Source organism: Tursiops truncatus, chromosome 13, assembly GCF_011762595.2.
Source record: "Tursiops truncatus isolate mTurTru1 chromosome 13, mTurTru1.mat.Y, whole genome shotgun sequence".
In the NCBI taxonomy this organism is placed as follows: Eukaryota; Metazoa; Chordata; class Mammalia; order Artiodactyla; family Delphinidae; genus Tursiops; species Tursiops truncatus.
In genome coordinates, this window is record NC_047046.1 from 29380690 (window position 1) to 29392238 (window position 11549).

At 43.6% G+C, this 11549-nt stretch overlaps 1 long non-coding RNA gene across 2 annotated transcripts; it reads left to right on the forward strand.

The window, feature by feature from the left end:
- Positions 1 to 89: 89 nt before the first annotated feature.
- LOC109547557 (uncharacterized) lies at positions 90 to 5372 on the forward strand. Of its 2 annotated transcripts, XR_012325301.1 has the most exons (4): positions 90 to 1477; positions 2358 to 2575; positions 2801 to 2889; positions 4059 to 5372. It is a non-coding gene; the product is annotated as an uncharacterized lncRNA (long non-coding RNA). The 2 variants fall into 2 exon arrangements; XR_002173372.3 differs by having other exon boundaries at positions 2801 to 5372.
- Positions 5373 to 11549: the final 6177 nt, after the last annotated feature.

The window sequence follows — 11549 nt, forward strand, 5'->3', positions numbered from 1 at the left end:
GCCCCGGCTGCTGCGAGGCCTCGCGCCCGGCCCTCCCTCCTTACCGCCCCGCGCTGCCGGCTGCTGCGCCTGCGCACCCCCGGCCCGCCGCGCTCCGAGCCCAGCCTAGCTGTCAAGGGAGCGGGTGTCGACGGGGCGGAGCTCAGCTCTGGGGCACGGATGCGGCGCGCACGGCGGGCGAAAAGGCGCAATCCTCGGTCCCGTTTAGCCGTAGTTAGGGTTGCGAGACTGGAGAACCCGCTACGGCAGCGAATTACCATCTCCCAAGCGGGAATGCCTAATAGCAGGAGGAGCGGTCAGGCTTTGTTGACTACAACTCCCAGCATGCTCCGCGTGGGGCGGGGCCTCCGCCGGAGCTGGTCCCCTGTGGTGCTGCGCGGTGCTTGCTGGGAGTTGTAGTACCGGCTGTGAGCGGGCGGGAAGGAGAAGGGTCGACTGAGGTGGGGCGCGCCAACACTCATGTTGGTTCCCAGCGGGTGTCTCGTTTGCGCTAAAAGTCTGGAGACTGACCCGAGGTTCACCTGATTAGAAATATAGAAGATGCCTTGTGGAAAACATGCGTGGATCTGTCAGCGTGCTCCCTAATTCTACCCATCCCTCCGTCGGCAGAACTAAATTCTATGGCTCTCCAGTCCAAGCTCTCCTCCTTCCTGAATTGTCTCCAGTAATGCAAAAGCCGAAGAGGAAACACGCCTCCTTTAAGAAGCAGACGCGTAGTTGGGGATCTGACGAGGCACATGTTATCAAACTGGAAATAAAAGTCAAAATCTACAACGTTTGTTGCCGTATCTGTTCTTCAGTTTTGACTGATAGTGATAAGCCCAAACCAAAACAGTGTCACGTTCACATGTTGGCAACGAATTCCAGCTGCAGCATTTACGGTAGCCTGTAGTAAACTGAGTCGAAGGAGAAAAATCCCAACAGCAAAGTTGCTGACCAATCTTTAACGGATTGCCAGGGTAATAGGGGACAAGAACGTGAAAAAAATGAATGTGCCGTAAATAAACCGTTACAGTGCTGCTCAAATTCAAATCCCTAGGAAGCACCACGAAACAAAGGACAAATTGATGCTGCTGCCATGAAGGAGCAGCCCAGTGGGTCTAGAAAACAAATGAGACAAATGGAACCATGGCCTAGGCGCGGGCACAAAGTCTACGTTCTCACAGCAGTCCAGCCATCGGACCCCAGCTGGGAATAGCTCTCCAGAACAGCCAACCTAGCATTCGTACCAGACTGTGCCAAAGGAGAGCAATGGAAGACCTCGGAGGATGGGAGCTTGGAATAATTCGCCTATTACTATTTTAGAGCACAGCATACCCTCATTCAATAGTGCACTATTTAAGTGGTTTGTGCTTTGGTATTAATACCTTTCTTCTAACAGTTCCAAGAACTTTACAAACAACACAGCTACTCGGGACAACCTTATAACAGTTAGCAAGTGTTACTTTTGTTGTTAAATATGGAAATGAAAACACAGGTGAGAGCGTCTTATGTCAGTAAATAGAGGGGGGAGGAAGGTGGGGGAGGGAAGTCGCACAATTTTCTACTCTGCATTTTTGCTCTTCCCAAAGCCACGAAAAATGACACCCAAAAGTCATTAAGGCAACAATTTTAAATGTAATTGACACCTGTTGTTTGGAATGGAGAAACAGGGGCCCAATGTTCATTGCTCTTTTTACATTGATTGATGTGACTACGTAAAGATCCCTTAATAAGTTATTAGCAAAAAATATACTCAAGCATATACTCTCTAACTCCCAAGTTTTCATGAGTCTAAGAGGTATGAAGTCCTTGAATATTACTTCAGCCTACTTGAATCATGAATAATTTTCACCTTTGCACAGATTATCTCTTACGCGTTTGGCAATAATAATAATAATTTAAAAAACCCACCAATCTCCAGTACAAATGGTAACAAAGTACGACTACCTTCTTCTCCATAGTTAAATATGTTAACCTTTACTCTAGAGGTGGTCTATAATTATGAATTTGTTTATGATCAATCCTCTGCGTAATTCAACTCAGTAAACATTTAAATGAGCGTACCTTCAGCAGACATTCAGGCAGAAGGATACAGAGTACAGGCTGGGTTCAAGCACCATTTTCTGCTATGTGGTCATAGCAACTTACTTCACCTCTCTGTGCCTGTTGTACATTTGTAAATTTGGAAGGATAACGAAACCTACAACCGAGGTTTGTTGTGAGAATTAAATGAGTTAATACACACAAAGAGCTTAGAATAGTGCCTCGTTCCAGCACTGTTACCTTATCATTGTTAAATGTTAAATGATTGCTGTGCCTGGCATGTGATGGGTGATTCAGTGGTGAGCCAGTAAACATGGTCTCTGCCCTTACAGGCTTACATCCAAGCAAGAGAGACAAACGTGAAATAGCTCCTTTGCAAGTAGGATTCTGTTCTTGGAATAAGTTCGACCAGTGAGTTACACTCCTGGGACATTTCAAAGTGAGACGGAGGCCGGCTTTCTTCCCCTGTCTGTTTTCTGCCGAGGCAGCCTGGAAGCTTTCTGCAGCAGCGTTCCAGCACCCAGTCACTAACTTCCTGTATCCAGAGGCGGTAAGTTGTTTCAGGGTCAGCAGGAGCAGCGGCTCCTGCTTGAGTGCAGCTTCCAGATCCCTGGGTCAGAGGTAGGGTGTGCAGCATGGGAGGGAGCAGCTGCCCTGTGGAGCGGCTCGGTCTGGCCCTGGGAGTCATTCCTGGAAAGCCCATCCCTCCTCCCCTCCCCAGACCGTGTAAGCACCTAATTCCCCCTGTTGCGTTGCTTCCTGCCTGTGATAATAGAGGGCTGCAGAGAAGGAGGCGTCAGGGAAGCCAGGAGCGGACCAAGAAGGAGGTCAGTGGTGTAGCAATCTGCTCAGCGGTCCTGTAAGGTGAGGACGGGGAGCCATCCACCCCACGGAGTAAAAGGGGGACGCTGGGGCTGCAACGGGAACGAAACACAGTCACTGCACACCGTGGGCTCTTTCTAAAACATACAGATTGGTAGAGAGTGACAACCACCTGAAACATGCAGGAGGTCGGGAAGCATGACAGGGATGCAGTGCTCATGGAAGTGTGGTACGATGGGGGTGCTTGTTGTAGCCTATTTGTCAGACTTCCCTGAGAAATAGAGATTCCAAGAGCAGGCAGGTGGAAGCTTCAGCAGATAAAATCAAGGCTGGAAGAAGAGTTAGAAAAAAACTTAGCCCGGGACTTTTTCTTTGTGTGACTATGTAAAGCAGTTAAAACTATAAGAGGAATAATCTTTGTTTATGAAAAATCATTTGAAGAATGTTTTCTCAATTAATCTGTTATTCTGTAAAAGCAATGTGTGGTTATTGTAACAAGTGACACAACCCAAAGGCATATGAATAAAAAGCTTCCTCCTATACCTCCCAATTTTCACTCCACTTGGAGTGACCAATGCTAACTGCCTGGGTTGTGTACCACTCCTGAACTTTATCCATAGTTACGAAAACATAGCTGTTTGGGTTTTGCGTTTCTTCATAAGAATTCTTGTAAAATATGTAAAACGATATGCAGTTGCTTTATTCACCTGACAGTATATTATGGATATCAGGTCAATTGGCAAAGATCTAACTCAGTCTTTTAATAGCTGAATCCATAGATTAGATTACCCTACTATGGTACCATTTGTTCCCTTATTGATGAACGTGTAAATTGATCTAGACTTTTATCACAACAAGCAGCACTGCAATAAACGTCCTTATACACGCATCCTTATCATAGGATGCTTTTATTTCTGCAGGGAGATGCCCAGTGATGGGACCACTAGATCAAGGCTATTTCCTATTTCGATCTATATTGCACACATTTTATCCAAAGGGTTGCAGCCGTTCCCACTTCCATCAGGAGTCCATCTCCTGTAGCCTCACCAAGTGAGGCTCTTCACACCAGCAACTGAAGGAGGGGCGTGTCTAAGTATCCTTGGATTGTTTGGGTCAATAGTTTTAGTCTCAAAAATTGTACACTTTCCTAAATCCATCCTTGTTCATTGAATGTACCTTCTCCTCCTGCTTATTCCATTTTCTTTCTCTAGATTACAAAGATCAGAGCACCTGTAAAGCACCAGATTCTCTGCAGTTAATAATGTGTTTCTCCCACAAATACAGTTATTCCTAAAGGAAACCAACCAAGAAGAAATCCAAGGATGCCTATGAGCAATAAATCCACATCTGACCTTATCTGACCCCTTCTAGTCTCTGAACCTATCAAAACCTGGAGTAGACACTGGGTGGAGAGCACAGATTTGCTCATCAGCAGACTGGAATCCAGGCTTCATCACTTTTTGCCCTGTCATGCAATTAAACTCATGACCTTATCTATAAAATGGCGACAGTCCAACTGCTATTTAATATTGCTCATGAGTACAAAGTGTTCAGCATGGTGCTCGGCAAATAGTAAGCTTTTACTAAATGATTGTTGTATGATAGATCCCACAATCTGATATCCCCTTTGAAATATCAGCCATACGTTTATATAAGTCGTTGGACATTTAAATCCACAACCAAGTGTTATCTTCTTAATGAGATACTTCATAAACAAAAGAGAGTTTTCTAGGGTTTTCTGAAAATAATGAGCCTTGGTTTCTTTGTATTCATTTATTCCAACTGTTAATTGATGTCTTGTTTGGGACAAAGTGCTCTATCGCACAGGCTCGGGCAGACACAAAGGAAACCAATACTTGATTTCGGTACTGAAGAGGTTGATGGTCTAAATGGACTTAAGCAAGCATCATCCAATGCGTGACGTGCGTTACGAGTAGGAGCTGAAAAAAGTTAACTCTGGGAGAGCTAGGAAGTGCTTCAAATATATCTGACCACTTCAAGATCATGGCATTTTTTTCTGGCCACGTAAACACACACACACACACACACACACTTACCTTTCTAAGATTTTCTACTAGAACGTTTAATTTATTTTCCTAAAGCGTTTTTGTTTTTTCTTAAGAACAAAAAAGTTGGAAGCATGGATAAGCAAAATATGGTATACACATACAACAGAATATTACTCAGCTTTGAAAAGGAAATTCTAACACGTGCTACAATGCAAATGAATCTTGAAGACATTATGCTAAGTGAAAGAGGCCAGACACAAAAGAACAAATACTATATGATTCTTGGGAATCCCTGGCACTCCAGTGGTTAGGACTCGGTGCTTTCACTGCCGAGGGCCGGGGTTCAATCCCTGGTCAGGAAACTAAGATCCCACAAGCCGTGTGGCCAAAAAAAAAAAAAAAAAAAGCAAATACTGTATGATTCCATTTACTGTAATATATGAGGGACCTAAAGTAGTCAAATTCACAGAGGCAGAAAGTAGGATGGTGGTGGCCAGGGGCTGGGGGAGGGGGAGGGGGAGTTAGTGTTTAATGGGTGCAGGGTTTCATCTGAGAAGGTGAAGAAAGTTCTGAAGGTGATGATGATGACGGTGGCACAGCAATGTCAATGTACTTAATGCCACTGAACTGTGCACTTAAAAATGGTTAAAATGGTAGTTTTCGTGTTAGGCATATTTTACCCCAATAAAATAAAAGAATAAAAGTAAAATAAAAAAATAAAAGAATAAAAGTATTGGTTCTGTTTAGCACACATGGTTAATCATTTCCATCTGTAACAGTGTTCTGGTTGTCTGCTGTCTCAAGGGCTCTTTTTCCCTCACTTCTCCTGGCCATTTTAAACAATATTGGGGATCTGAGCTTAGGCTCACTCCAATCTGGGTTCAATTCCTGGCCTTTCACTTCTAAGGGGATAAACAACCAGTTACCTCCCAGGGTTGTTGTGAAAATTAAATGAGGTGATACTTGTAAATGGTTGAGCACAATACCTGGCACTCGTAAGTGCCCAGTAAATGTCACCATTGCTGTTATTAATTTCATAATTGCTCATTCTTAGGCAGGCATGAATGTCCCTTTTTGGCTCCCTTTTTAGAGGTTATATAGCTTGGGATAACTAGAATCATAACTTTATCTAAAGAAAATAATAAATCAAAAAAAATTGAACTGTCACCACTGGAGACTCAATAGCACAATCTGGCAGAGTTACTCCCAAAGGAATTCTCTTTAGTCCTCCTGTTGAACTTTGTGCTGTTGCCTAAGTCTGGACTATATCTCATCAGCATATTAAGTTCCTAGTCATGAGATTAAAAATAGGACTATGAATGCATTTGGGGGGGGGGGTCACCTTTTAATGCAGATATAAATAAGGACCTGTAGTCCTCAAGGAGTGGTTTATGCCTATAGCCCGAATGAAGGCTGGGTGACCCCAGGATTAAGTACAAACCCAGCCTAGCGGGGCCTGAGCAGCCACCAATCAGGAACCTGAAAAGTTCATTCTAAACGTGGATGTGATGCGTTCACTCACCACAACCAGAGCACCTGCGAGGTGGGTGGGGACCCTAGAGTCACGGTTCATTCAAGTCAGTGTGGAGGTATGGCCGGACCCCACTGACCCCCATGGACTCTCTCACCTGGAGAGTTTGTACCATGAAACATGTACACCAAGTTCATAGCACAACGTGATAGAGGAAGCATCCAACACTGTAAATGTCCTTAGCATTTTACTTGGTACCATGGCTCTAGCCGTTGTCTATTTGTCATAGGTTTATTAGCAGTTGAAGCCAAGTACGTAGATTTAATTTTAGTCCAATGCAATTACATGGCTATATCATGGACACTCACTGAGCTGCTTCCTCAGATGGAGGATCTCTTTGGAATTAAAAGGCTCTGAGACAGATGCAAACTATTATATATAGAATGGATAAACAAGATCCTACTCTATAGCACAGGGAGCTATATTCAATATTCTATGATATACCATAATGGAAAAGAATATTTTAAAAAAGAATGTATATATATGTATAACTGAATCACTTTGCTGTACAGCAGAAATTAACACAACATTGTAAATCAACTATATTTCAATTTTTTAAAAAAGGCTCTGAGGAATTTAATTTATCCTAGCCTCAGTGGTTCACAAGATTTTACTTCCTTACAGATGTGATTTTAAAAAACTACTGGAACCCTTGAAAACACACATGCATGGCTTATCTTTTTCACACGCTATTTACTTCCCCCCACCTCCCTTTAAGTGACTGACCCCCAGGGCTGGAGCCTGCTGGCAAAGACACGTGACACACATATCCAGGCTCCACTGCAGCAGCCATCCCCTGCTCTGGCCGGTTTCACCTTCAGGACAAGCGAGAGTCAGCAAGCAGGCTGAGCCGTCAGCCAGGATGCTTCTTCCCCTTTGTCCTGGCCCAGGTGATTTGACAAGCTCAGACAAATAAAACGAACACGTGGCAAACGGGATATACTTATTCCTATTTTTAATCTGGCCGAAGATCAAGAGAATCATGAATTTTGAAGGACTGTCAAGCTAAAGAATGGAAATGAAATCACAATTCAGATGCGAGCTATGGATTTTAACGTGAATGACTCGTCCTTTAAGTTTCTGCAGTTCCGTATAAAGTACAGCCTGGATAATGTGTGGTTTATCACTCATGCATCTTACTAGTTTGGTTCAGTTTCAGAAGAAATACATTAAGGTGTGATTAGACTGTGCCTGCCCAGACGACCTAGTAATCGTGGAAATGAGTACATAAATTCCAGAATTTATATTTACATATAAATTACTGCATGTTAGCAGTGTAGTAAAGGATGCTTTGTCCCTGATTGTACATTCTCTTTTATGAAACTATGCGATGACAGTTACACACTCATGGCCCAGGAAAATGACTGTCAGGTGGATGTGTGGCCATAAGCGGCCAACTGTAAGGCACCCTTAAGCCAGGACTCTGAGGTGAGGAAAGGCTGAGGGGCACACACAGGTGGCATTTCAGATCTCCGGTATCCATGTCAGCTGAGACTGGCCCAACAACCCTAGGAAAGTCTGGGTACCTCCTTCTCCGCATTGTATAGTGACCTGAGTCAATGGCCAGAGGTCCCTCTGGGCAGTCCTGAGGGAATCGCACAGTGTTTCTTTCCTTCCTCCTGGGGACTTAGCCATCTCTTCCACCAGTGGATTCTGGACTGAGCACAGGAACGTGGCTTTTTATTGGGGCAGCTCCCCTCGGCTAACTGCTCCTCTGTTCCCGCACGTACCCTTTCACCCATCCAGGGTGAAGTCCCAGAAATGCCTTCTGTTCAAACACCACCTTGCAATCTCCTATTTTCCTATAGCCTTGTCTGCCTTCCAATGAATGTGTCAATGAACATTTATAGGTCATCTTTCCGAATGGATAAAGAAGATGTGGTACATATATACAATGGAACACTACTCAGCCATAAAAAAGAATAAAATAATGTCATTTGCAGCAACATGGATGGACCTAGAGATTATCATACTAAATGAAGTAAGTCAGACAGAGAAAGACAAACTCCATATGATATCACTTATATGTGGAATCTAAAATATGACACAAATGAACTTATCTACGAAACAGACTCTCAGACATAGAGAACAAACGTGTTGTTGCCAAGGGGGAGGGGAGGGGAGGGAGGGAAGGGTTGGGAGTTTGGGATTAGCAGATGCAAACTATTATATATATGATGGATAAATAACAATGTCCTACTGTATAGCACAGGGAACTATATTCGATATTCTGTGGTAAAGCATAATGGAAAAGAATATACATACATATATATATATGTAAACTATGCTTTGTCTTTAATCAAGGGACAGCAAAGACAGCAAACCCCATTACAGGATTAAACATCTTGTATTTCAGATGGACTTTTTGGCCACCCATCCTATTACTTAATTTAGAGTGAGATTGGTAAACATAATCTAGTTACAGCCATCCAGTTTCTCAAACTTTCATAAGCAATACAGTTTCAGATTTCTGGTGTAGCCCCATGACCTACTTAAGAAATCATAAGTGTAAGTGCAATAGCTAGGGCAGCACTCAAATGCCACGATCTTGTCCACCCTGACTACGGCCCTTGAACCCAGGGTGACCCACCTCTGCACCATACCTGTGCCCCACTCATCCCTGGTTGTCCCAGGTGACAACCTCCTCCACTTCCCACCCCTTGCCCCGTCATCTTCCCTGAGCGCATCTTGTTCCCATGTCCGGTAACCAGGTTCTGACTTTTTTACCCACAGATCACCCTTATGGCTTCAGAAACTTCTGCAGTCCCCTCCCGGTTTCTTGGGTCTCATCTTCACTGCTTCATTTTCAGCTTGTTGGCATCCTCTGCTGCCTGAGATGAGAGACCTCTGCTTGCCCTTGACCTTCAGGAACTCTCCATGCCCCTGCTGGTCAGCTCAACTCTTCCCTCCTGGAGAGGGGACGTTTGGTTGTGTTTCACTTGAATTGTTGGAAAGGCATCGAATCTCCATCCAAGAGAATAAACAAGGGTTATCAAGATCTCACATTTAAGCAAGTCAATGAGGTAGAGAAGAATCCTGAGAATTAGAAATCAATTTATTAATTTTAATTAGAAACAGAGGAGTTTTTGGTACCCCATGTACCTGTAAACAGTTTTCCCAGAGGACGGCCTGTGGTTTCCAAATATTCACCTCATTCGAAACAGTTTCTCTGTCAGTTCTGAATAGAGCTCATTTCTGATCTGACGTATGCACCCATCTTTCTGCCTTCAACCTGAATATCAACTATAAACATGTTTAGTGTCTGAACCACACATAATAAATCTTGGCCCCTTTCTTTTTACAGCACACAAGGAAAGAATCGGTACCATGGATGGGGCTTGAAGAGGAGACACAACGGCTGCTGGTCTGCAACATATACAATCTACCCATTTTATTCTAGCATTTTTACATCTATAGACATATATGAATGTAGCAATCCAAAATAAAGTGGGATTATAATTTGGCTTTGTAAATGCTTTTTTAAAAACCTCAGATGCAAAAGCAGAGATTATTTGAAAGTAATCATCTTTATCATACGAGTGATTTCGCCCTCAGAGGGAGAGATCAAATTATTTAAGGGGATGGACACGGGGAGGAGCTCACTCAAATCCACTAATGTTGAATCGTTTCACTGAGAGGCTGCTCCAGTTCCAGTCATTTGTTTGTCCGTGAGAGCATGACAACACACTATAGGCTGGCCCTTGTTAACTGGCATGATTTAAAGGAAATCTTCTTTAAAGCCGTGAGGCGGCTAGCCTCTTCTGACATTTCTGCACTGAGAATCATTAGCTGACTGGTGACTTCCTCCAAGTTGTCCTAATGTCCCTGAAAGATATTGATCTATGAGTCATTAGACCTGCATTTAGCTTTGCCTTTCAAAGACCATGGGGCACGGAGAGAGAAGCAGCCCTTCTGTCCACCCTCCTCAAGCCCCACCAGTAAGTGGTCTCCGAAGGCCGGAGACCCCCCGGGGTGCTTAGTGAAAGCAGCAATCAAGTCCACAGACACCTTCGATGCCAGAACGACCCTGCTCCTCTCCGAGCTTCCCACGCCAGGTCTCACTCTTGCTTGAAGTCGCCATCTTAACCTAAAAGAAGATGACTCAACATGTGAGCATAAAAGCACTACACTTCCTATCAACAGGCGACAGAATGATCACATTGTCTTTCAGTTTTCACAATTCACCTTCTTCCGTGTCAATCACTGCCTTTTTACCAACCTTAACTTCAATGTGTACCGCTTTCCATTTTTTCATATTCACGTCAATCATTTTTTTCCATTCTAGAATTTGAAAAAATCCTGATTTTCCTAAACCATGAGGCTTTACCTGGATCCCTGCTATGCTGATCCCAGTGTGTGTCATTGTTGCCCTGGTTGACACTTTTTACCATGGGTGTTGAAGGATCTCCTGATTAAAGAGTCACTATTATTTCAGAATTTGCAGCCATCTTCTCCTTGTACTTTTTGGTTTATTTTGTTTTTTAGTTAACTTCTATCTCCATAGAATGTACCATTTCACAGTTCCCTTGCAAGATTTAAAAACCTGCCCCAGATCACAATGGAATTCTCTAAGCAACAATATACCACATCTTTTCCATATTTGCTAAGTATAATTTATTTGAACATTTCTGCCTCAAAAAGACAAACGTGTTGAGAATCCAAGGAACAGTCTGTATAGATCCCCACTATGAAATCAAATTGCTCATACAGAAAAATAAATTTCTAAAGCATCACTTAGACCCCAAAACTGTCTTACCTTGTTCATATCCTTTGCACCTTTCTGAGTATCTAGTTGCTAAGTGTTTCATGCTGTCTTTGGATTCATATTCCGTATGCCATCTTTGGCGAAACTCAAGCGTTACCATAAGATAACTTGTCATTTGAATAAGGCACGGAGTGTATTGATTTCTAAGTCCTATAGATACAGACTTAAGGAAATCAGACTGGATTACAATGAAATGAGAAGGGGTGTTTGAAAGGCACTGGGTAAGTGCACAGCATCTTCTTATCAGGTTGGGAATTGATTGACGCTGACCACATTCTTGGTGTAGCCCTTGGTCCAAGGCAGTGTGTCCAACATCATCGCCATCCCCTGCAGCAGACACACGAGTCTGCCCAGCACCTCTTCCCTCCTCCCCCTGCCCCCGTGGTCCTGCTTAGCT